General features: G+C 37.7%; 1 protein-coding gene across 2 annotated transcripts in view; it reads left to right on the top strand.

Moving 5' to 3' along the window:
- The first annotated feature begins 8,913 nt into the window (after positions 1-8,913).
- Positions 8,914-25,562, top strand: part of HS3ST1 (heparan sulfate-glucosamine 3-sulfotransferase 1) — a 68,848-nt gene continuing 52,199 nt past the window's right edge. The window contains exons 1-2 of one of the 2 annotated variants that reach the window (XR_011164785.1): positions 8,914-9,181; positions 12,042-12,343. The gene's annotated coding sequence lies outside the window, so the exon portion shown is untranslated. Of the gene's footprint in view, positions 9,182-12,041; positions 12,344-25,562 lie in introns of those variants that run through there. The other variant, XM_069069755.1, reaches the window with a different exon arrangement.

Consider the following 25,562-nt stretch of genomic DNA (forward strand, 5'->3'; position numbering starts at 1 on the left):
CAGTCTGGTAGTGAGAGACCCTCAGGGTTTTTGGCCAAAACAGAAACATTCACTCTGAGCATTCCCTGCCCAAACAATGATCTTTAGGATTTGGGCTGGGACCTATTGTTGGCCCATCAATGAGAGCCAGAGTGAGTGATCTGGGTTTAAGGCATGGTACTAAAGAAAGAAATCTAGCCCTTAAACACCAAGATAATCTTTCAAGGTTTCACAGATCAAAATTTACACTTCTGGCTCCAAAGGAGAGATATAGGAAGACCCCCCTCATCCCTTCTTAGTAGAGAATGGAGGGTGGGCTGGGGTGGGGTTTGACAAGTGTGGAGTAGAACATAGAATGTCAAAGAACATCATATTGCATAGTAGAAAATCAGATATTTTTATTTACTTATAAAACTTGCTTAATTTTTATTTTTACCTCTTTCACTTTAAAAAATGCTTTGTTATAAAGTCTGGCCCTCTGGGAGGAGGGTGAAGAGGTTTATATGCAGAAATCTAAACAATGTAAAAACAAAAAATATCAATACAAAGCTATTTTAAAAGAAGCAAGAGAATATCTTTAAAACTTTCAAAATAATTTTTAATATTTTATTTAAATGAGGGAAGTTGTACTAGAAGACTGCTAAGGTCTTCAGCTCCCTATCTATCCTCCAATACTGAGCAGTATCAATTAATACAATACTGAAAGGTAACTACTCTTTTTAAAAACATGTCAATACAAGTGAAAAGTGTGAGCTTAAAGGAGGTTTGGTTGATTAGATAAAGTTGCCCTCAACTCATCAGAACAGATGGGCAAAAAAAAAAACAAAAACAAACCTAGCTTCTCACACACATGCTTATTTGGAAAGGTGTATTCATATTTACCTGGGGCGACAAGGATTCCTGAAGTGGGAAAAAAAAAAAAGAAAGAAACAAAGAAATGGCATGGAGAGAGTTGGAGTGGCCCAAGCCTTCTCCTAGTGAAAATGGTTCATTGGATTGCAACAATTTCTGCCACCAATGTTCTCTGATGAAACTACAACTCAAACTTGGAGGAAATGGTGTCCAAGTAGGGAAAGGTAGGGCTTTGGGGTCAGCCATTAGTCAGTCTGAAGGCTCTGAATCACCAAGTGAGCTCCATCAATGCTAATGAAATAGAGACTATTTAATTTTTTGGAAACTACTTTATAAATTCAATACATATTTTCAAAATAATGTATTTCTAATACCTTAAACAAAAGGATTGTTGTTATATACTGTTTCCACAAGCTCCCCACCTACTGGGAGACAACATGAAGTGGTCAAAGAAAAATGAACCTTGCATCAGAATATTAGAGTTTGCCAATATAAATGGAAAGAAGAACAAGAAATTAAGACTGAACCAGGTACAATTATAATGAGCAAATGACTCTGAGAAAGAAATAAGAGGCTGTATAGTCCTCCATCGTTGGGAAAGTTGGGGGACATTTGCTGTGGAATACCACATATATTGGTTGATACATTGGTTAGTTTTATTAAATTGTTTTTTTCTCTTTCTCTTTTTTTTAATTCTTTGTTGCAAGGGTTGGATAAGCTACATGGGGAAGGGCAGCGGGCTATATTTTAAAATGAAGGTGATATAAAAATAAAAGATATCAATACAATTTTTAACATTTTTGTTTTCCTTTTTATTATATAACTTTTTAACTTTTTTTTTATTTTGAGTTCTGAATTCTGTCCATCTCTCCAACCCCTCTCCCACCCTTTGAGAAGGCAAGCAATATTCTATCCATTATACATGTGAAGCATTGCAAAATGTATTTCTATATTAGCCATGTTTAAAAAAAAAAGCAAGAAAAACAAAATTAAAAAAACATGCTTCAATCTGCTCTCAGAGTTCATCAGTTCTCCCTCTGGAAGCAGATTGCATTTTTCATCATGAGTTCTTTGGAATTGTCATGGATCATAGTATAAATAATGATTTTTAAAAGACCTAAGTTTGAATCCTACTTTTCTTACTAATTTGCCACAATAATGGTCATTGCAACTCTGGGACACAGTCTCCTCATTGGTAAAATAAGAGTAGTGCTACTGTATGATTGCTCAGGTCCTTCCTAACCCAAATGCTCTTTGAATTTTGCCATTTTCAGAGAGCCATTAATCGAGAACTGGAAGGGTCCTTAGAGACCATAGAGTCTAACCCCCACATTTTACAGATAAGGGCACTGAGGCTCTGAGAGTTTCAGTGACTTGGCCCAGGTTGCAAAAGTAAAATAAAAGAGCTGGGATTTGAACCCAGGTGTTCTGACTTCAAATTCAACACTCTACCTTGTTTAAAGCAGAAGACAGTACCTAGCACAGAGAGGGGTATACAATATGCCCATAATAGTTGTAGAATTGAATTGAAGACAAAATGTCTCTAATAGTTGCTATTTATGGAGGACTTTAACATTTACAAAACATTGTTCATGTACTACATCATTTGATCCCCACAACAATCCCGTGAGGCTGGTTCTTCGAGCATAATTATCCTCTTTTTACTGATGAAGAAACAAGCTCAGAGAAATTAACTCATTTGCTCATGATCACACAACTAACTACTAAGCATTAGAGGCAGAATTAGAATCCAGATTTTTCCATTTCCCAAGCTCTTCTCTATTTCCACTTTACCATGCTTCCTTTTTCAGGCAAAGAGAACAGGGATAGGAGCATTAAGACTTGAGTTCAAATTCTGACTCTGACACCAGTTGTATGATCTTGGGCAGGTCACTTGTCATCTCTTGGAATCCACTTCCTCATCCACAAAAGCATAAGGCTAGATTAGATAATGTTGAAAGTCCCTTACAGCTCTAACCATCGATATTCTAAAGTCCCTTTCAGGTTCAACCTTGTTCTGTTTTCAACTATGGGTTAAGAGTCCCATTTTCTTTCCTTCAGATTCTATAGATGACAGGCCTGCTTTAAAAAATAATGATAATTAAATAGGACTAAATGTGATAGTTGTAGCAGCAAAACTTGTAAAAACCAGTATAAAGTAGAAGATAGTGTTAAAAAATAGAATGTTAAATGTTCCATGAGAGTTGACTAATTTGTTACATTTTAAAATTTGATATTGCCTTCTTCTATCTGTATTAAGAATAAAAGTTTATGATTTCTTTCTTAAAAATAAGTGACTATATATGATCTCTTTTTATGACTTTTCAGAGATAAGCATTTATTTTCATAGTAACAAAAGAAATAAAAAATGTTCACCTAACTACCATTGCCCAGGGAATATAATTCCCATCTTTATTTGCTTTGCTGTTGCCTGACTGGGAAGAATGATATTTGTATGGTAGCTTTTTAGGTTGGAAAATGATGTTTTCTATTATGCTATGAGGAGATAGTTGACTTAGAAAACAACATGTACAAACAAGTATATTTAAGAGTATTCTAAATTATTGTGCATGACCAACATTCTTTCCCCCACCAATCTATACTATAAGGATGTTTGCATAGAGAGGTCAATGAATTGTGCTTCAGCCAGCAAAAGGCCAAAGTAAAGTTTATTATGTATTAGAAATACATTTTCCACTCCTTACTATAAATAGAAATATATATATATATATTCTTATAATGAGGTTCCTTGCTGGCAACATCTTATGCAGACTCCTTAGCCTAGTATTTAAGGTCCTTCACAGTTTGGCTTCAAACAACATGCCATACTCTCAGCTAAGTGCTGGTAATGAAGAAAAAAAGAAGCAAAAGATAGGCCCTGCCCTCAATGAGCTTACAATTTAATGGATTTAAAACAACTATTAGAGTACCCATTCCAGGTTATTTTTCTAATTCTTGCTTCTAGGTATAGTTAAAATGACTAGATGAAGATTTAGGAGCATAGATTAGAGACCATCTAACCCAACCTCCAATTTTTAAAAACATGACTATAGAGCCCAGAAAACATTGTACAGCGGAAAGAGGAGGCAGGTCCGATTTCATATCCATCTTCTGTTCCTTAGTAGGGTGTATGTAACCTTGGGCAATTCATTTGTCCTCTCAAGTATAGATAGCATCTAAGGTCCCTTCCACCTAAAAATCTATGGTCTATATTTTAAGGGACTTGTCCAAAGCTACAAAGGTAGCAAGTGACAAAGTGAGATTGCCAATAGATTTCAGAGTCCAGTGACAGCAAACAGAAACCTATTTTCATTGTGCCAAACCACTGGTTCTGATCCACACTATTCGTGTGATTCTGGACAGTTTGCTTTCCCTCCCTCTAGGTCTCAGTTCCATCATCTATAAAATGGGGTTGGGGGGTGGCTAGGTGGCACAGTGAATAGAGCACTGGCCCTGAAGTCAGGAGAACCTGAGTTCAAATCCAGTCTCAGACACTTAACACAAAACTAGCCATGTGACCTTGGGCAAGTCACTTAACCCCAATTGCCCTACCTTCCCCTCTGAAAAGCCTAATTAATTAATAAAATAAAGTAAAATGGGGTTGGCTGGGGGGCAATGAAATGAACCCTAGATGATTTTTTAAGATGCATCCTTGCCCTATAACAAAACAAATTATTGCAGTGAGGTCTCTGTTAATGAAAATGATTCCTGTAATCACATGTATTTGAATTTGCACTATTTGAAGTTAGACTTTTATAAAACAAAGAAATTCGTTCCAGTCCAATAGAAACATGCACTACAAATTCAAATAATGCCACTATTTTATGAGATCTAGCCATAAAGCTTCATGCAGTCATAAAGTGAAGATTTTGCCCTCTGCTGAACTTTTTATGTATCTCTCCCCTGCCTTCCTGTTTACCTCCCCCCCTCCCACACCCAGTAATAATAAAAACAGCACACATTTTATAGTTAAAGTACTTTCCTCTGAACAATCATATGAAGTAATTCATCTAAGTATTATTCACCATATTTTGCAAATAAGGAAATCCGGGCTCAAGTCACACAACCAGTGAGCAGAGAAGCTAGGATTCCAGTCTAGGTCTGGACATTAGATCTAATGACCTGTTCCATTTTAGCATATTCTCCTCCCTGTCAAAATCTTTAGTCACAACTAAGTATAATTTGCTAAATTATAGCAGCTTAAAGGGCCACTCCTCTGAGAGAATCTGGTATTTTATTGGGGGATGAAACAAAATGTTCATCAAAGAAATGAATTTCTAACTGGAAGTGATCTAGGCATCAAGCTCTTTCCATAGTCAAAGAGGTTTTCATATAGCAATTAAAGATTACAAAGCTCTTTAAACACACTATCTCATTCAGTAATCACAATTAAATTATTCCCATTTAAAAGCTAAGGCAACTGAGTCTCAGAAAGGTTAACAGAATTGACAGTGGTCATCCAGAAAAGCTAAATTTCAGAGGCACAATTTGAATCTAGGGATCCCTCAGAGTAGGGCAGCTAGGCAGTGCCAAAGCACATAGAGTACTAGACTTGGAGTCCCAGGAAGAATCATTTTCCTGAGTTCAAATCTGGCCTCAGATACTTGCTAGCTGTGTGGCCCTGGGTAAGTCACTTAACTGTGTTTGCCTCAGTTTCTTCATCTGTAAAATGAACTGGAGAAGGAAATGTCAAACCACTCCAGTATTTTTGCCAAGAAAACCCCAAATGAAGTCACAGAGAGCCAGACATTACTGAAAGAACTCAACAACACAAAAAGAGTGATAACCTGACACATAAAACTTTCAAGTTTATATGGTACTTTACATATATAGTTCAATTTCATATTCAAAAGATAATTCATATTTAGTGGGGATTCAACAATTTAACAAACTAATGACACTGTACAATCACCCTGTGTTATTAATAAAAAGAGAAAATATGTTCCAATAACTATCCCACAAGGCACTTTTTTTTTTAAAAAAAAAAGCAATCGGGGTTAAGTAACTTGCTCAAGGTTACATGGCTAGTTATTTTTGTGTGGGTGCTGAGTATCTGAGGCCGGAACCAATCCCAGGTCTCCAGATGCTGGGTCGGCAATCTTACTCACTGCGCCACCTGGCTGCCCCAAGGCACTTTCAATAAACACAGACATAGATGAATATTATAGAAGATAAAGAGTAATGGGCAAAAAAAGAGATCAGAAAAATATATTTACAGAAGGAGATATTCAATTTAATTACAATATTCTCCCTCTATAAATGAAAAAATTTCAACGTTTTAAGTTCTGGAAGAATTTGTCATTCCCTAACAAAGTCTTCATTACTCCAAAATCCCTTCCATTACACTATGAGACATCAGGGCAGGACTTTGGAGCAGCAGTTATAATCCCAATCTTGTAGACAAAGAAAGTGATTCTCAGAGAGGTAGGTAACAAGCCCAAAGTCACATAACTGGTTCGTAGAAAACTTAGGACTAAGAACCAAATCTTTCCATTTCAGAATCCAATGTTCTTTGCACCACACCAAAACTCCCTCCCCATTAAAAGAAAGCATTCAGAGATGAAGGGAGTTACCCAAGTGGAAGTAGGAAGTTACTTGTGAAACCATGATTCAAGTTAAGCCAAGCATCCTGAATTTCCAGTTCAGTTCTCTTTTTGCAGTAGATTATGCAGCCTTTCAAATATGAAAATGAATTCTGTGGGTTAAAGGCAATCATTCACCTAGGGGGCAGGTGTTCAGCTTCCTCAACACAGCTGTCTGGAGCTGATCTGAGCAGAAAGCTCTCACTTCCTATAAAGAAAGCACCAAGTAGCCCTGGAGTGTGGAACAAGCTGAGCTACCCTCAGACCACTTAGTGCATGGCTAAAATGAGTCCTCCACACACTGTGAGAATCCTGACTCTTTAGGGTGCCCAGTAATCAGGTTCTAGAACCTGTTTGTAAGGTACACCCTGGCTTATGATTGTTTATGTCCCTGAAAAATGAGCCAGTGACATAAATTCAATTACAATATGTAAATTATTATCCTCCTGTCTCTCTCATTTCATAATATATTTATACGAGGGGAAATAACTAAGAGGATGGGTAAATATTAAAAGAATAAAATGACATAAATAAATAAAAATAAAATAAATAGGCAGAGAAGGATAATGGTGGAGACCAAAAGCATTGAAACTGGTATCAGTAGACTTGGATTTGAGTCCCACCTATTAATCAGCTATCAGGCAGTGGCCGTGACTTCTGTATACCTCGTTAATATATTTAGCCCCAAAAGTCTTCATGTAATTTTAAGCTATGAAAATGTCAGATTGTACTAAGGCTTCTGTGATACCCTGTATAAGCAAGATCATTATGGCCAGAGCTGGTTTTTCAAGTAGGTAAAATTAGGAAGCTGTTTACATAACACAATTTGAGGAGAGAGCCTCTTTAATTCCTAACCCTTGGCAGAGAAGGGGTGTCAGTCAGGAATGCAGCCAACACATTCTTCAGACTAAAGGAAATCAATAGTGCCCAAGGGAAGAACCCTTAATGGGAAAGAGTATGTTGTCCAAGTCACGATCAGTGTGTAAACCAGTTGTAAGACCAGATCAAGCCAGAGTCCATTAAAATATGACTTCCAAAGGGAAGGGGAAACCAGAATTTGTAGCAACTGTCCCCAAAATGGACTGGTGAGCATATAATCTATGGGGACAAATGCTCTAGAAAGAGTAGGAGATACTGGAAAAACCACACTTTGTCCTATTAATCTTCCTTTACCCAAAGAAAGAAACATGGTTCAGTAAAAGGGAAATTGAGTTTGGAATTAAAAGAGCTGGGTTTGAAACACGACTGTTATTTCCTGCCTCTGTGATTTGAAGTAATTCACTTTACTGCTCAGAACCCCAAACTCCTTAATTGTAAAAGGAGGAGAGGGTTTGGATACATGGCCTCTAAGATCCCTATTAGCTCTTATTATCTTAGGACAGCATGCTTTTATGGTAGGAGTACTGGTAGTGTGGTCCAGAGTTCTAATGGTACCATCTTCCTGCTCCTTTGTACCATCACAATTATGAGAATTAATAGAGGCTTTTAGTCCCCTATGTGCCTTTCTCAACTATCACCTCTTCTTGTGGCACCTGAAATTTCACCATTAGGGCTTCAGAAGCAGAGAAAGTAAGTACTATTTTGGGGGGAGAGGGAGAAAGCGAAGGCAATTGGGGTTAAGTGACTTGCCCAAGGTCAAGCAGCTAGTAAATATGTCAAGTGTCTGAGACCTGATTTGAACTCAGGCCCTCCTGACTCCAGAGCCAGTGCTCTGTACTGTTTTTGTTTTGTTTTCAGATTAAATGCTTTTGATTTTTAGTAAAATAATGAAATCCTAACATACTCCCACCAAATGAATCCTTTATTGTAAGAAAACATTAAGCAAAATTCAACCAATAAAGCAGTCTCATTTTATAATGTAAATAGCATTTGACACCCATGGTCCTCCACTTCTCTGCTAAGGCAAATTATGAGAAGCATTCAATTTTATTCCCTAAGATGAGGAATGTGAAGTAAGCAGGAAGTAAGATAGCAATGGAGTACTAATTAATAGAGAGTTACTTAAAGAAGCATTTTAGTGGCAGCACAAGGGTTAATTTTATTTAAGTGGCTAGCATTGTTCTTTAGGGATATGGTAGAATGCAATAAAATTGCAAGAGAATGACTCAGTGGATGAATGAGAGAAACAAACAATCACTTATTAAATGCTTGCTATGTGCCAAGAGCTGTCCCAAATTCCAAAGATACAAATACAAAAAATTAAGACTATCTCTGCCCTCAGGAAGTTTATATAGGTCCTGGCACATATATATACATATATATATATATATATATATGTTAGCTATTATTATTACTATTATTATCGCATTCTGATAGGGAAAGATGAAAACTGTATACAATGGAGTAGGTGGTAAAGAATCATGTTTAGGACAGGGATATAGAAGGGTCAGTGAATTAATCCATGCAGCTACTGGTTGACACACCCTTTCTCAGAATGATAATTTGGATGTGGTTACTGTTGACAGAGCAAGAGGAAAGAATGTGGTAGAGGAGAGATTAGTCAGGGTGGAGGCTTGAGAATGAACAAGCATCACTAGGAGCATGGTGGATGTGAGTTGGACTAGACATGATGAAGGATGACCAAACAGAAGCCCACGGCCTAGGGAACAAGACAGTGCCCTATCCAAGGTGGAAGCTGGTAGGAGCATGGCACGAAGATGTCTGGGGAACCACTGAGGAGTGTAAATGTTCCTGTGTTGAGGCATCCCACCAAAGTGGGTCAACATGGTCACTGTGCTCCTTGAGATAGCGAAGACCTTGCCTTCTGGGTAAGTTCTGGTGCTTTGCTGTGCTAACTATTTTTTCAAGAGGATATCTGAGTATGATCTCGATGCATATTTCTCAGGAGATGGCTACGGAAGCACAACTTGTCTATACAGGGCCAAGAAAACATCACTGTGAGACAGTCAGGGATGCAGACTTAACTACCTACTACTATTCCAAAAATTTTAACTACCTACTACTATACACAAAATTTGGAGTCAAGGTAGTTGAGGTTTGATTTTCAGGTCTGACACTGCATGATCTTGGTCAAATCACTTTGCCTCAGCATACATCTCCAGTGGGGAGGGTACACTTTAGAATCTCTTAACCTGGGATCTGTGAAGTTGCTATTGTCTCAATAAATACTTTGAAAATTACATTTCAATGTAAAAGAAGTTAAGAACTTCTCAACTAAATGATCTCTAATGTTTCCTCTAGCTACGAATCATAGGATTCCATGATTCCTTCTCTTTCCCCCAAAGTGTATAACCACTTTACAGACTTTTCTAGTCCTGGGATGCAGAAGTTGATTCCACTGACTCATATCCTGGCTTTTAAGATCCTCTACTAAAATGAAAATATTAGCAACTTAAATCATATGAGGTTCACACTTTAAGAGCAGAACAGAAGCTGTCAACTGGCTGAAAGACACATAAGAGCAAGGGAAGAAAAGGAAAGAGAAACCTAGAAATGGAAAGTGAGAGGGCAAGCGAGACAAACTTTGCATTATGTTACAGGGCTTTTCGAGGGCCCATCTGGAGCATGCCAGCTCCTCTCTATGCGCAGCAATGTCATGTCCTATGACCCTGAACAGCCATAAAAATCCAGAAACAGAGTAAGGCAAAAGTGGGAAGTCCCTAGAGGTCATACAGCTAAATGTCCTCATCCTACAGATGAGGGAACTGAGTTATGTGGGTCTGATCACATAACTCCCAAACTCACTTAGTCAGATATACATAGATAACAGAAATTCCAGCTGGTTAAAAAAAATCTTAGTCTAGTAACCACTCCATTTTATAGATGAATAAATATTAAAAAATAGTAGTGGTTGATTATAATGTAAAAAATTTGCTGGTATGGTGATATACATATATATATATATGTGTGTGTGTATGTAATTATATATATATGTGTGTGTATTATATGTAAGTATATATGTGTGTATGTGTGTATATAATTATATATGTGTGTGTATTATATGTAAGTATATATATATATATATATACACACACACACACAGGGTATCTCAAAAATCTTCATGCTTTAGTAGCTTAAAAATAAGTTTTAAAATCTTTGAAGCCATAACTCAGGTAAGGAAGGCAAGGCAACTATTACCCCTGTTTTACAAATGAGAAAGCTAAAGTCCAAACAACAACTGCCAACAATAGCACCCACCTCTCAGAGTTATTGCAATGATCAAATGAAATAGTGTTTGTAAAGCTTAGCGCAGCCCTTGGCATTGTACTAGGTGCTTAATAAATGTCTGTTCCTTTCTCTCTTCTCTATCTCAACTAGCCTTCCCAAATTCCAAGCATCCTAATGTTTACCCCAGTTTCCCAAAGAGATTGAAAGGCTATTGTGTTGTACTGGAAAGAGCATAGGCCTTAAGAATCAGAAGGCCTGAGTTTGAACCTCAACCCTTCTATTCACCAACTTTATGACCTTGGAGGTGACATTTAAATTCTCTGGGCCTCATTTTTTTTAGGTATAAATAACAGGGGGTAGAAGAGATGATCTCAGAGGCCCCTTCCATCTCTAATGTATTGTAATGCTATGAAAGATACTATTTGATACACATTTGATATGGGAAAGCCAAGAGACCTTTCTAACTTTAGCAAGTCTGCTGTATATAAAAATAGCATGGCTGGAACAAATATAAAGTTAGAGACATCGGCTTATCCCCTGAGCCCAGAGTCTAGTCTGTAAACCATCACAAATGACAAGAAAGCTTCAAATGATTTTGATGCCGTCATACATCTTCCCAGGGCTGATAAGCAGTGGCTCATGGTCATTAACCAAAGGGCTGACAACATGTGGAGTCAGCGGGAAAAGGATGGCCATTCTAAGCTGATATTTTAAGCTACAGTCAACAAAGTTTTCTTTGAATATGAAGGAACTGATGATCAGGTTCATGGGTAGGGGGAAAATATCTCTGTTGGAAAAAAAAAATCTCAGAGTTCAACATCACAATTGATGTCTGTAACTACAGAAATGCTCGTCCTACTTAGACTGACAGAGAGAGTGTTTTGTACAGTGTCGAGTCACAGAAGAGTCAAGACCAGGGGTCTAGTCCTAGTTCTATAACTAACTAGTTTCATGACCTTGAACAAGACACTTCAACTCTAAGTTTTCTCCTCTGTAAAGTTAGGGAGTTGGACTACACCAGGGGTTCTTAACTATTTTTATCTCATGGACCCCTTTGACAGTTTGGAAACTATTTATTCTTTTAAATTCATGATTTAAGGAAAGGATGAAATTCAATTAAAGGTTAATAAAAATAGCTGTGTTTTTTTACAATCCAAATTAATGAGCCCCCTGATTACCTAATATTGGAACCCGTATCAATGGACACCAGGCTAAGAACCCCTAAATTATACTCTCTTTAAGAACCGTTCAACCTTTAACTTCCTAGGATTCCATGAAAGATTTTCCCTGGCAAGCACTCCAGCATAGGTAAATGCATCTTGAATCTATCAGTTAATCCAACTCTAAATGAGTTATTGTGTATGTTTATGAGAAGGAGGTATGTGTGTGTGTTTTCTGAGCTTCATGCAGAAATGTATTTCCACTAACTGAACTCTATAGCTTGAGCCCTTAACTTCTGCCAGATCTCAGTACTGCTCTTCTCTCTCTTCCCTCCCCTAGGGCTTGCTTGTCTCTGAGAGAACCTTGACTGTAGAATATGTTTTGTCAGATGGTTGATGGCAGCAAGACTTGTTTTGCTTATGGGCTGAGAAGGCAACTGCTTATACAGTGTGATTTCTGGGTCCAAGAGGGTGACTTACTTTAAAAATATTATATATATAAAATATATATACACACATGTATATATATAGATGGGTTTTATATATCATAATATTAATATTAACAATATAATATATTAAAAATATATCTGTATTTCCTGCCTCCCTAGCTAATAAATCTAATACTTGGAGTTTTCAGATAAATGGTTGGCCAGTCCCTTCTTCACGACCTTCAGGGACCAGTAAGACAGATATTCTTTCTGCCCTACCTCTAACCCTTTCACATTCTCACCCCAAGGAATCCCATTACCTTTGTAGATAGCTTTAATTGTAAGGAAATATCTCCCTGTGCAATTTTCAGTCACAAAGGCCAAGCAAAATATTTAATTTCTCTTCTACATGATAGTCTTTCAAATATTTGAAGACAGCTATCAGGATTGCCCTAAGCCTTCTCCTATAAGAAGTCATATATTAGTCATTTGACTAATACTGGAGCCTTTCCTGGGAACAAATTTTGGATGGTGATTCAGAACATGAATAGAAATCCCTGGGCACTCAGAGTTAGATGCAGAGTCTAAGAGTGCAGGGAAACGGGGTCAGGGAGGAAAGGAGACAAGAATAGAGAAAAGTATATAGGGCTGACCTAACAGTTTTAAGTCAGGCCCTGAACACCAGTGAGGTTGATTGGTTGGTTGCTTTTTTTTTCCATAAACAACGGCAGTCTATAATAGGAAAGAACAGAGTTGGAAGGAAGGGTCTCCACTTTGTATCTACTGACCTGCCCAGGTTCAAATTCATATAAAAAGATGCCCCTGGTGTTCCCTCCCTTTTCCTGCCTCCTTTTGTATATTGTCACCCCCCCCCCTAAAAACTGTAAGCTCATAGAGGGTCTAGACTGTCTTTCTTTTTAGTAATCATGGCCCCAGGGTTTAGTACAGTGTATGGTACCTGATAAGTACTTGATAAATGTTTATTGGATTGACTTATTATTGGATCTCATGTATTGGAACTCTCAAGTAAAGAGAACCAGACTGGGGGGTCAGAAGACATGAGGATAGCCTAAGCTCCACAAGTGCCTTAGCCTTGGCAAAGTCATGTAACTTCTCTAGGCCTCCATTTTCCATTTGGTCAAGAAGGGAGATGGACTACATAACTGCCAAAGACTTTTCTAAGCATGAAAAGAAGTCTACTCTCAGATGAGTCTACAAGTACCCAACGTCCTGAGACATGACATTTTTGCTCCCAGCAGTCTCTCAATGTGACCACCAAGGATGATTCTGACTGCAAGGGCTACTATATATTATCATGGTAGCCTTTTTAATGATTATTTGTTATTGCATTAAAGCTTTATTTATAATAAATTGATTACACTATTACAATAAAGTTTGTTCTTAAATTAAAGTTATTATACTGTTTGTTACTACATTAAAGCTATGTTTTCCCACTGAGGAGGCAGAAGCATTTCAAATTGGAAATTGCCAAGAGTCATTAATTCTCAGGGCCTCTATACCCCATGTAGCTGATATCTGTACTGTGAATTCCAAAGTTTTTAGAAAGTGAATTGATGCTAGGAAAAAAAAAAATCCTCCCTGTACCCAGAAATAAAATACAGTAAAGATTAAAGAGAAGCAATGTGATCCATGAGGTGTTTTGGATTAAGTAGCTATTCCAAATGCAACTACTATCCTTTGGTCTTCTAGTCATACTAACACGGGGAGCGTTTCCCCTGCAAAACCACTAGGACTCTCTGCCATCCCCAGTATACAGGAGGAAGGAGATATTTATGTATGTCTACATGGATGCACACATATGCATACATATGTACATGCATACATAAAATAAACACATGTAAATTATATTCACATAACATATGTAGTTGTAGATTATACATACATATATACATATGATGTAAATACATGTATTGTGTATACACATAGGTATGTATGTGAATGAAATTAGGAAACTTTTGGAGTTAGGGATTTTTTTTTTGAGGGGCAACAGGAGAGATAATAGGAAACAGGGAAATTAGTCTATTATCTAAGACCTTGTCCAATCAGAAAATTTTCTTTTATAATACCTCACAGAGAACTGCTACTATATTTCTTCAATGTATTTTAATTACCTTAAGTAATTTTCCCATTTTATTTCGTTTATAGTCCAGTCTTTTGAGAGGCAGCTTAACACTGTCAATACAGTAATGGTCCTTAATTAAGGAAGACCAGGGTTCTAATTCTAATTCAGTCACAATAACTGTATAAATCCATGCATGGAAATGCTCCAAGTAGCTGTTTCCTCATCTGCAAATGGGGGTGTGGACTCGGTGACATTTAAGGTCCTTTCTAGTCCTAAATCTGGGTTCCATTCTCTTCACTTACTGTTTCTCATCTGCTAAATTTCATTTGCCTTCTTGGAATTATGCACGGTTGTTTAAAAATTTAACTTCTTTATTTTTCCTTAATTTCCTCAGAAATTGTTATTGTTGCTATTATTTGAAAACAACTTTACAAAAGAATTTGCTACTAATAAAAACCCATGCAATTTCTCAATACCTCTCAGTACTTAAAGAGGCTCAATTGCTTTGTTTGAGGCACTTGTGGGAAGCCCTGGATCAGGAGGGTTGAAATCCTGCCACTTACTCGCTGGATGACCTTTGACAAATAGAATAATTTACTTAACCTCTCTGGGACTCAATTTCCTCATATGTAAAATGAAGTTGAGCTAGATGAGTTTCAAACTCTAAGTCTTATGATCCTACATAGAGATCATGAAAGGAAGGAAGGAATTAGGCATTTATTAAGCACCTATTATGTGTCAGGTGCTGCCCTAATTGTTCTACAAACAATATCTACTTGATCCTCACAATGATCCTAGGTACAGGGGTGGGGGAACCTGCAACCTCCAGGCCACATTTAGCCCTATAGGTCCTCAAGTAGGGCCCTCTGACTGAGTCCAAACTTCACAGAACAAATTAAGTTTGGATTCAGTCAAAGGGCAGCACTTGAGGACCTACAAGGCCACAGGTTTCCCACCCCTGTCTAGGAGGTAGATGCTATTATTACCCCCATTTTGCCTTTGACAAAATTGATGCAGGTAGAGATTAAGTGACTTTCCCAGGGTCACACAGTTAGTAAGAGTCTGAGACCAGCCTTGAATTCAGGTCTTCCAGACTCTAGGTCTATGGCTCTGTCCACTGCACTCTCTAACTGCCTTTGGCAGTATGATATAATGATTAGAGAGATGCTCTTGAAATCAAGAACAACTGGGTTCGAGCCCTGTCTCTGACACATACTGGCTGTGTGACCTTGGGTAAGTCACTTAGCCCCTCTGCACTACACGCAAGCAAATCACCTAGATATTAAGTGTCAGACAAGTTATCTTAACCACTTTGTTAGAGAGGACTTCCCTTACCTGACAGTTCCCTATACCAGTCAACTCATAGGTCAACCCCATCCCTACATAAATACAAGCTTTTGATGGCAACAAGCAGGCAAATAAATTCAACATAGAGACCCCGATGTTGACCCTTACACTTCCCCTTCCCTGTCATTTAGCAAATAGTACAGTGACAGCTGCACGAAGCCACTGGTGTGCCCAGAGCACAACATTGGAGGCATTAGGATAAATCTAGCCTTGACAATGATGCCTGGTCACTGTGGCGGACGGCATTATACAATGAGCCTCACTGATTGGTAAGACGGCCAGCGTGAGGGGTGAAGAAATTGCAGCCTCAAGGCTACGTGTTACCCTCCAGGTCCTCAAGTACGGCCCTTTGACTACATCCAAACAGTCAGAGGGATGCACCTGAGGACCTAGAGGGGTCACATGTGGCCTCAAGGTTGCAGGTTCCCCACCCCTGGTCACAGTAATTAGAGTATGTCTGCTAAGACCCTCTCACTGACTTTACAAACTTTTAACTCCCTATTGTGATGGAAAGCCACATTAAGATTCCAAGAAATACATGAATAATGATGTAGCTAGTGACCTGAATCTGCCTGGCTTCTTAGTACCAGCTAAAGTTACCTTGCCCAGGCTGCCTTCTTACCTTATTCTTTGAAAAGAATGACTATAGAGATATCTCTAAAACTGTAGGGGTTTTCTTGTGAGAGGGAGGGTACTTCATATTTAAAGAAACAGTTATGCCAAAAAAGTCATCTTTCCTGGCTAAAACTATAATAAGGATTTCATTAACATTCAGCAATTTATTTGATTTCGTTTCAGTCAACATTGACTGTTAGGTAGCAAGTACTGTGCCTCACATATTGGGACCTGATGACCTTTCAATATCTGATTCTATGTTGAGACCAGCTGGGATTCTCTGATGCCATACCAGGTATTGAAGGAGATACCAGTATGTGAGAGAACAGAGGGTAGTGGAAAGAACAGAGGGCTTGAGAGTAAAGAGACCCGGTTTGAAGCCCTGGGTCTGACACTTATTACCAATAATAATAATACTTGTATTATATATTTCACAAGGTTGTTATAAAAACAGTATGTTAAGTCTTTTTTTTTTTTTTTTGCCTTTTGGAGGGCAATTGGGGTTAAGTAACTTGCCCAAGGTTACACGGCTAGTTTTTTTGTTGGGTGTTAAGTGTCTGAGGCCAGAACAGAACTCAGATCCTCCTGACTCCAGGGCTGGCGCTTTACTCACTGTGCCACCTAGCCACTCCAAAGATTTTTATTTTTTGCATTTTGGAGGGCAATTGGACTAAGTGACTTGCCCAAGGTTACATGGCTAGTTTTTGTGGTAAGTGTCTGAGGTCAGATTTGAACTCAGGTCCTCCTGACTCCAGGACCAGTGCTCTGTTCACTGTGCCACCTCTAGTCTCAAGTCTTAAAAAGCTATGAAAATGTGTTATGAGGATGATGATGGTGGTTGTAATGATGATGATGCTTTAGAAATTCACTTCTATTAGCAGAGATGATATATAGAAATTACCAGGAGCAATCAGGACGAGACCTATTTCTCCTAACTGGTAGGGCTTTCCACTCTGATGTTAACTGTGTGCACATATTTTATAAGTACCTATTTAAGTACAAATTGTCTCTACCATTAGAATGACTGATCTTTGCAAGAAGAGATGATTTGGTGTTGTTGCTTTTTTTTTCTTCATACTCCCAGTGTTTATCACACTTAAATGCTTGTTGAATGACTAATAAGAAAATGTTTTCCATGATTACACATGTATATATTGACTTCTCAATGAGAGTGGTGGAGAAGAAGGAAGAGAATCTGGAACTCAAAGTTTTAAAAGTAAATGTTAAAAATTGTTTTTACATGTAATTGAGGAAAAATAAAATATTAATATAAAAATAAATAAATAAATGCTTGTTGATTGGTTGATTTAATTTCCCACTGGTAATAATTTCCTTCTGGGGAGATCAAAAAGAGTCTCTTGGAGGAAGGAGCTTTTATATTAAGTTCTTGAGCAATTAAAACTTCCAGAAAATAATTAATAGAGGGAAGACACTGGAATTAAGAGAGGATGGGAAAAGCTTCATGTAAAATGTCAGATTTTAGTTGGGACTTTAAGGAAGCAGGGAGATTAGCAGTCAAAGAGGAGGAGGGACAGTGTTCCATGAGTGGAGGGCAGCCAGAGAAAATGCCCACAGCCAAGGAATGAAAACTATCTAATAAAATTAATGTGTGAAAGAAACCCCACACTAAAACATATGGTAAATGGTAGTCCAGTCTCTGTTTAAAGACCTACAAGAAGGAAGACCTATTACTTGAATATTTCCATTCCAATCCTGAACTCTGTATTTTAGTAAATTGTTATGCCCCCTCTAAAACCAAACACAGATTGACCTCTTGGAAATTTATAGTCACTGCTCCTGGTTCAGACCTCTGGAGCCAGACAGACTAAGTCTAAGTCCCTTCTCCATATGACCACTCTTCAAGTGCAGCTACCACATCACCCTTGAGTCTTTTCCAGGTTAAACATGGCCAGTTCCTTTAACTGAATTTCAAATGATACAGATCCTTATCACCTCCCTTTGAATACTCTCTTACTTATTAATGTCCTTCTTAAACCATGGTGACAAGAACTGAATGTCATATTTCAGATGAGGCTTGATTTCTGCAAAGCATAGTGGAATGATCACTTCTCTAATTCTTGCAAGGTATACACCTTCCTAATGCAGCCCAGCATAGAAGATGAATAATTGCAAAATGAATACATACAGATTTCAGGGGAGAATAAGAAAATATTGTGGAATAAGGCAATGAGTAAATTGTTTGGACAGAAGTTTTAATCGACTTCAGTGTTGCATGCATCTGTGTTTTCATTCTCAAGCAACAACGGATCCTACTGTGAATGTGTAATACTAATAGTAACTGACAATTATATGGCTCTTTCCGGTTACCATCACATATGCTATCTTATTGGCCATAACAGACAAGAGATGGGTAGTATAAGTGTTATCATTCCCAATTTGCAAATAAGTTAACTAAAGCTCAATGGGGTTGTGATTTTCCTAAAGATGTGAATGTCTTTGATGTTTATGCCAGAAAAAAATAAGTCTAAATCTAAGTCCTGAGATCATTCCCTTGCTTTAGCTCTTATGTTTGAGAGAAGCCAGGGAAATTGATTCAAATTGCCTTTTACATCTACCCCAGTTCTTCCTTGAAACCTTTCATGATCATGACCATTGAACGTTGTCTTTTCATTCCTCTGAACTTCTATGGTGTTACCATAAAAACTATCTATATCATTGTCTTTTCATAGACATGCTTAAATGTGGTTCCCAAAGGATCATAGAATTTTAAAATTGGAAGTCACTTAGAGCTTAACTATTTTAATTCCCATATTTTTCAGATGTGGAAACAGGACAAGAAGGGGAATGGAATACATATGCCTAAGGTCATAGAAGCTGCAGAGCCAGGACTGAACAAAAAGTAGAATCATAGAATGTTTACATTGGGAGAAAACTGAAATGATCTAAGTTTAAGCCCCTTATTTTGCAAATAAAGAAAGTGTGCCCCAGAAAGTTTAAGTGAATTGCCTAAGGTCACAAAGGTAGTAAGTATGAGAGGTAAGATTTGAACCTGGGTCCACCAACTCCAAAGTTAGTGCCCTATCAAACACTGTACTATTGCTACTTCTCGCATCTCACCTTCTTAAGTGAACTGTCAACTTTTTGAGGGTTCAGACCACGTCTTCTACATCTCTGCTCCTCAGAGGCTAACACCTAGCAAAACCCCAGTAAATAAATAAAGTGTGCACTCAATAAATAAAGTGGAACTCAGATGTAGGAGCAGAGGAGCACGCAATCAAGCTCTCCCAAGATCCTCCTCCAAACAACTTTAAAATAACATTTTGACTAGAATTCTGGAGTGGCAGAGCTAACAAAAGGTAAGAGTGAGATATCCTTCTAACCCCAAACAAGAAAGAAGGTCATAAAGAGACATCTGTGAGCTGTGGGATTTGGGGGCAGTAGAGGGGGATGGGATTTTGACCCAGAGCACACTGATGTGAAACACCAGTAGTGGGACTAGGTGGAGAGAAGCAGCAGCAGCTTCAGCAGCTCCCAAGCCAGAGATAGTAAAGGAACCAGGCAGGAAGAGATAGAAAGGGCAATTCTATTTGAAATATCTTCAAACAATATGAAATAACTGGGAGTCTACCTACCGAGACAAACTCAGGAACTATATGAACACATTTACAATACATTTTTCATACAAACGGTAGTTAAATTCATCTGAAGAACCATAGCAGAGAGAATCCGAAATGATTGTTCATTTTCATTCATGATTGAGGACTAAAATTCCTTCAAAACAAAAGATCAAGAATATCAAATGAATCAATTAAGAAAAAAAACAAATAACAACAAAAATAAAACATCGTAAGAAAGGCTGCCTAGCAGTTCCAGATTTCAAACTATATTGCAAAGCAGTATTCCTTAAAATAATTTGATAATGGCTAAGAAATAGAGTGTTACATCAGTGGAGTAGATTAAGTACACAATGTCTAGTAGTGAATGATCATATTATGTAGTGTTCAATAAATCCAGATCTAAGCTTTTGGGGTAAGAACTCAACATTTGACAAAAAATTTCTGGGAAAACTGGAAAGCATAAACCAACATCTTAGAACATATACTAAGATAATATCAAAGTAGATAAAAGATTTATATATAACAAATGATATCATCAGTAAGGTAGAGAAGTGTGAAATCTATCTGTCAGATCTATGGATAAGGGAACAGTTGATGACAAACAAGAAATAGAAAAGATTATGGGGGTAGGGGCAGCTAGGTGGCACAGTGAATAGAGCACTGGTCCTGGAGTCAGGAGAACCTGAGTTCAAATCTGACCTCAGACACTTAAGACTTACTAGTCCTGTGACCTTGGGCAAGTCACTTAACCCTAATTGCCCTGCCTTCCCCCCTCCAAAAAGCACAAAAAAAAATATTATGGGAAGTAAAATAGATAATTTTGATTTCATGAAATTAAAAAAATTTTAAACAAATTGACTCAATGCAGTCCAAATTAGAAGAAAATGGGAAGCTGGGAAATTATTTTTAATAGCAAGATTCTATGATAAAGGCTTTACTTCTAAAATATATAGAGAACTGTGTCAAATTTTTAAGAATATGAGTCATTCTCTAATTGATAAATGGTCAAAGAATATGAATAAACAGTTTTCAGGTGAAGAAGTCAAAGCTATCAATAGTCACATTAAAAATGTTCTAAATCACTACTGATGAGAGAAATGCAAATTAAAACAAGTCTGATACCGTGTTTCCCCAATAATAAGACACTGTCTTATTAATTTTTTTGGACAGAAAAACACCAGAGAGCTTATTTTCAGGGGAGGGCTTATTTTAATGAACATTGACAGCAATTTTAATAAACAGGTAAATGTGAACAAAAAAATGTACCTTTATTCAATAAGCAAATCACTGGGGAAGAACAGGATGACGTGCTCACTGCTGCAGCTCTGATTGGATGCAGCTCGAAGCTTGGCGTGCATTTCACGGGGGGAGGGAGGGGGACAGTGCATACAGAGGGTACCGTAATGTAGCATGTAGCGAAGAGGGAGATCACCTTCACTACAGTAGCAATCTCAATAGGGCTTATTTTCGGGGGAGGGCTTATTTTAGAGGAATCTTACACAGTAAGGGGAGGGCTTATTTTCGGGATAGGTCTTATTATCGGGGAAACATGGTAACAGCTCACATTTATCAGATTGACTAGCATGACAGAAAAGGAAAATGACAAATGCTGAAGAGGATGTGTAAAAACTGGGGCACTAGTGCATTGTTGGAAAAGTTGTGAACTAGTCTAACCAGTCTGGAGAATAATTTGGAACTATGACCAAAGAGCTATCAAACTTGCATACCATTTAATCTAGCAATACCCCTACTAGGTCTGTATTCAAAAGAGATCAAAGAAAAAGGGAAAGGACATATTTGTACAAAACATTTATAGCAACTCTTTTTGTGATGGCAAGGAATTGGAAATTTAGGGGATCCTCATCAATTGGGGGATGGCTGAATAAGTTGTGGCATGTGATTTTGAAGGAATACTGTTGTGCTATAAAAAACCATGAGCAGAATAGTTTTAGAAAAACTTGGGTAGACTTGTATGAACTAATGCAAAGTGAAGTGAGAAAAACTAGAATATTGTATTCAATAAAAGAAATATCTAAGAATGATTAATGTGAGAGACATATCTACCCTGATTAAACAATGATTCAAGACAATTCCAAAGGATCTGTGATGAAAAATGCTATCCACTTAGAGAGAGAGAGAGAGAGAGAGAGAGAGAGAGAGAGAGAGAGAAAGAGAACTGATGAACTCTGAATGCACATTTAAGCAATTTTTTACTTTATTTTAATTGTCTTATTTTGTGTTTTCTTTTGCAACATTGCTAATATGGAAATATATTTGGAATTACCTCACATTTTGAATCTAAATCAAAGTGATTGCCTTATTAAAGAGGGAGGAAGGACTAGAGGAAGAGAGAAAATCTGGAGCTCACAATTTTAAAAATATATATTGTTAACATTTTTACATGGAATTGGGGAAAAATTAATGAAATAAATATATTTTTTAAAAATTAAATAATGTTATTTATTGGCATTTTAAAAATCTATGGAAATGAGGACAAGTTTTGCCTTTTAACTTAGCTCAGTCTTATATTATTCCATCCTGACAAAAGTAACTTATTTGTTATGTAACACCACATCTTAGAATTTAAGGAAGCTTTTTAACATGTTCCCAATTATGTTACTCTCATTCTTTTATGTTCTTAACTGTCTTCTTCCTGTTTCTTGAAGGAAACAATGATAAGAAATGGGGGGGGGGGGGATGGGAGAAGAGTCAATTGAACATTCTTAAGTGTTTTACCCTGAGTGGCATCTCGGCACATAGCACTAAAACATCCCCATCCAGAAGGTGGAATGAGGCATTTGCCACAAAGAGAACATCTTGTTTGTTCTTGGGTGAATTGTCCATTTTGTGGATTACCCAAATAGACACTATTACCCTGTACTTAAGGGTGTAGTATAGTGGTTAATGAGACTTGGAGTTAGGAAAAGTTGGATTCCATTCTTGGCGCTAACACACACCAGCTTTGTGACTGTGGGCTACTAACCCTCTCGGTGTCATCGAACAATTCTTTAAAGACTATACTTTACAAAAGGGCTGCTAATCTGCATTGATGGAGAAGGTCCCCAGACAAGATGCCCCCTACACTGATGAAATCACAGACTGGAAGACCTTCCCTAAAATAAGTGAAAATGGCATTGAATATGGATTTCAGTACCAAGCAGGCCAGGTACCAGGCATTTCCCTGTGGTTAATGGACTTCATCTTTTGAGAATTGCAGTGTTTTCATTTGTCACATGGGCATAATAATATTTCCAATACCTTTCTCTTAGGTGCATCTTATAAACTATAAAGTGTTATATAGTTGTGAGTTATTGTTGCTATTACTATTTGTCCCTCATTCTTGAAGAGGACCATGATATTAGAAAGGCGATGCCATGATTTGCAAGTGAATTGGATTTAAGGGAGTGAGGGTTGTGCAAAGTCACCAGCTCACCTCTGGAGCCATCTGGGTCCAGTGGTACAATAGAGATCAGAATAACTGGAGATGGCCCAGGAATCAGAGGGGATCCTTAGCCTTTTCAAGCTAAAGTCCTTAACAGGTCTCATTTTGTCTGACGCAACAACACTCATTCAGCAATTAAGACAATAAGAAATGAAGTGAAGAACGGTCTCTTAACAAAAAGCTGCTGTTATTTCACTTGACTGTGTGTCATTCCACAGTCATTACTTTTTGGAGGGAATTCAAGGCAGCATAGTTTGATACAATGAAAAGAAAACTTGCTTTGGAGTCAGAGGACCAGGGTTCAAATCTTGATTCTGTAACCTACCTGTGTAATCTTTGGTAAGTTATTCAGCTTTTGGGCCTCAGTTTCCTCATCACTAAAAGAAGGAAAAATGGGCTACACAACCCCTAGGTTTCTTCTAGCTATCAATCTGTGCTCTTATGATGATGACAATTATTTTTGGATAGTAGTAGCAGCAGCAGCAGAAGCAGCAGTAGCTAATATTTGTAAAGGACCTACTATTAAGCACTCATTGGGCTAAGTACTTTACAATTATTATCTCATTTGGTCCTAAAAACAATCCTAGGAGGTAAGTACTGTTATTATCCTCATTTTACGGAGAAGGAAACAGAGGCAGACAGAGGTTAAGTGACTTTTTCAGGGTCACACAGCTGGCAAGTGTCTGAAGTCAAATTTGAATGTAGGTCTTCCTGACTTCAGGCCCAGGATTCTATCTATTGTGTCGCCTAGGGGCAAGAGTGTGATTAGTTTGATATAATAGAAGGAACAGAAGTTTACAACCAGATGAAATTTTAGACATCACTAGTTAACCTCCCCACTTTACAGAAGAGGAAAGCTAGTGGCAGAGAAGTAAAATGAGTTCCCCAAGACTGACCATTGTGTATTTTGTCGGTGCTTGGGGGCTAGATCCTAGTTCTGAGTCCTCAGACTATTTCTACAACACCACAGTTGGCTCCCAGTTGAAACCAATGCCAGAAATTAGGCTTTTGAATTGTCAATGGATTTTACTATTCTTGTGTTTTCTCTCAGCATTCTCCTCCTGGTTCTGCTTCTGACCTTTCTGAGGTCAATATCTTGCCTCAGCTACCATCTTACCTTGAGCTTCCCTCAGTCCCTACAGCCTTTTCACTCTTCAACTTCCCACATCTCCTGAAGTCTTCTCACTATGGATTGACATTTGTTGGTCTCCTCCCATGGGTGAGTTTCTCAGGTCCTCCATTTTGTGAGAGGTCTAGATAAGGCAGCTTTCATTCCCCTCCAAACTCTGCTTTTGACTTTCGGAACCAACATCACCATGCCTCTTGGGCAGATGCCTTCTCAGCTTTCAGATCTCTTTTGCATGTTGCCTTCCATCATTAGAATGTAAGCTCCTTGAGGCCAGGGACTAGATTCCTTTTTGCTTGTGTCTCCAGAATTTATTACAATGCTTTACCTGCTTAACATATGCTTCTTGCCTTGTCTTGCCTTGGCTATCTGGATAATTAAGATCTGGCTATATTATCCAAGTAAAGACCCTTCAAGAGTTAGAACAAAAGCTTGAATGATTCTAAGAAGCATTTCCTCAAAAGATTCATAAATCACTACTCATTCAGGATATACTGTGAAGGCAGAGACATGTTTCCTGCTTCCTTTAAAAAAAATCTCACAGTGGCTATATTTCATTTAATTTCCTTTCATCATCATCATCATCATTGTCACTATCAACATCACCACAACAACATTAATAACTGGCATTTATATGGTAGCACACCACAAAGTCTGTAGTACAAAGTTAGAGACTTAATAGGAACTCCATAAATAGCTGATTGATGGTTTGATTAGGAAGACAATGAAACTGCCAAGATAAGCCCTTCCTTTTCCCTTCCCCCACCTAATGTGATCATTAGCAAAGGGGCTCATATTTCACAAAATTACTTTGTTGGGAAGATGAGTCATTATAAAAATGTTTTTTTTTTAACTCAGTTCACAGGAATAATCATTGTCAGCACACCTTCTGGAAAATCAGTGAGTTGTCATGGAAAGATATTTGAATTCTGCGTGAAAAATACCTAGTCTGGCACTCAGTTCCCTTATGATCCAATTTGTAAAGTATGTAAAATGGCTGTAGTAATATTTGCATATTATTTACTTTCTAGGGTTGGTTATTGTGAGGATAAAGTAGAATAATGGTTATGAAAAGCCTTTGCCACCTTAAAAGCACCCTATAAATAAATGCTATTATTATTATATATTCCTAAATACAAATAAGACTTTGTTTAGGTGGGGAAGGGAATGGGGAGGGTTTGTTTTGTCAGTCTCATTGCCTTCTAATCAAATAATCAATCAATCAACTATTTCTGGAGTCCC

The sequence above is a fragment of the Petaurus breviceps genome, unplaced genomic scaffold, assembly GCF_028583685.1.
Source record: "Petaurus breviceps papuanus isolate PSGF00001 unplaced genomic scaffold, PetGlider_PUasm1.0 140, whole genome shotgun sequence".
Classification (NCBI taxonomy): domain Eukaryota; kingdom Metazoa; phylum Chordata; class Mammalia; order Diprotodontia; family Petauridae; genus Petaurus; species Petaurus breviceps.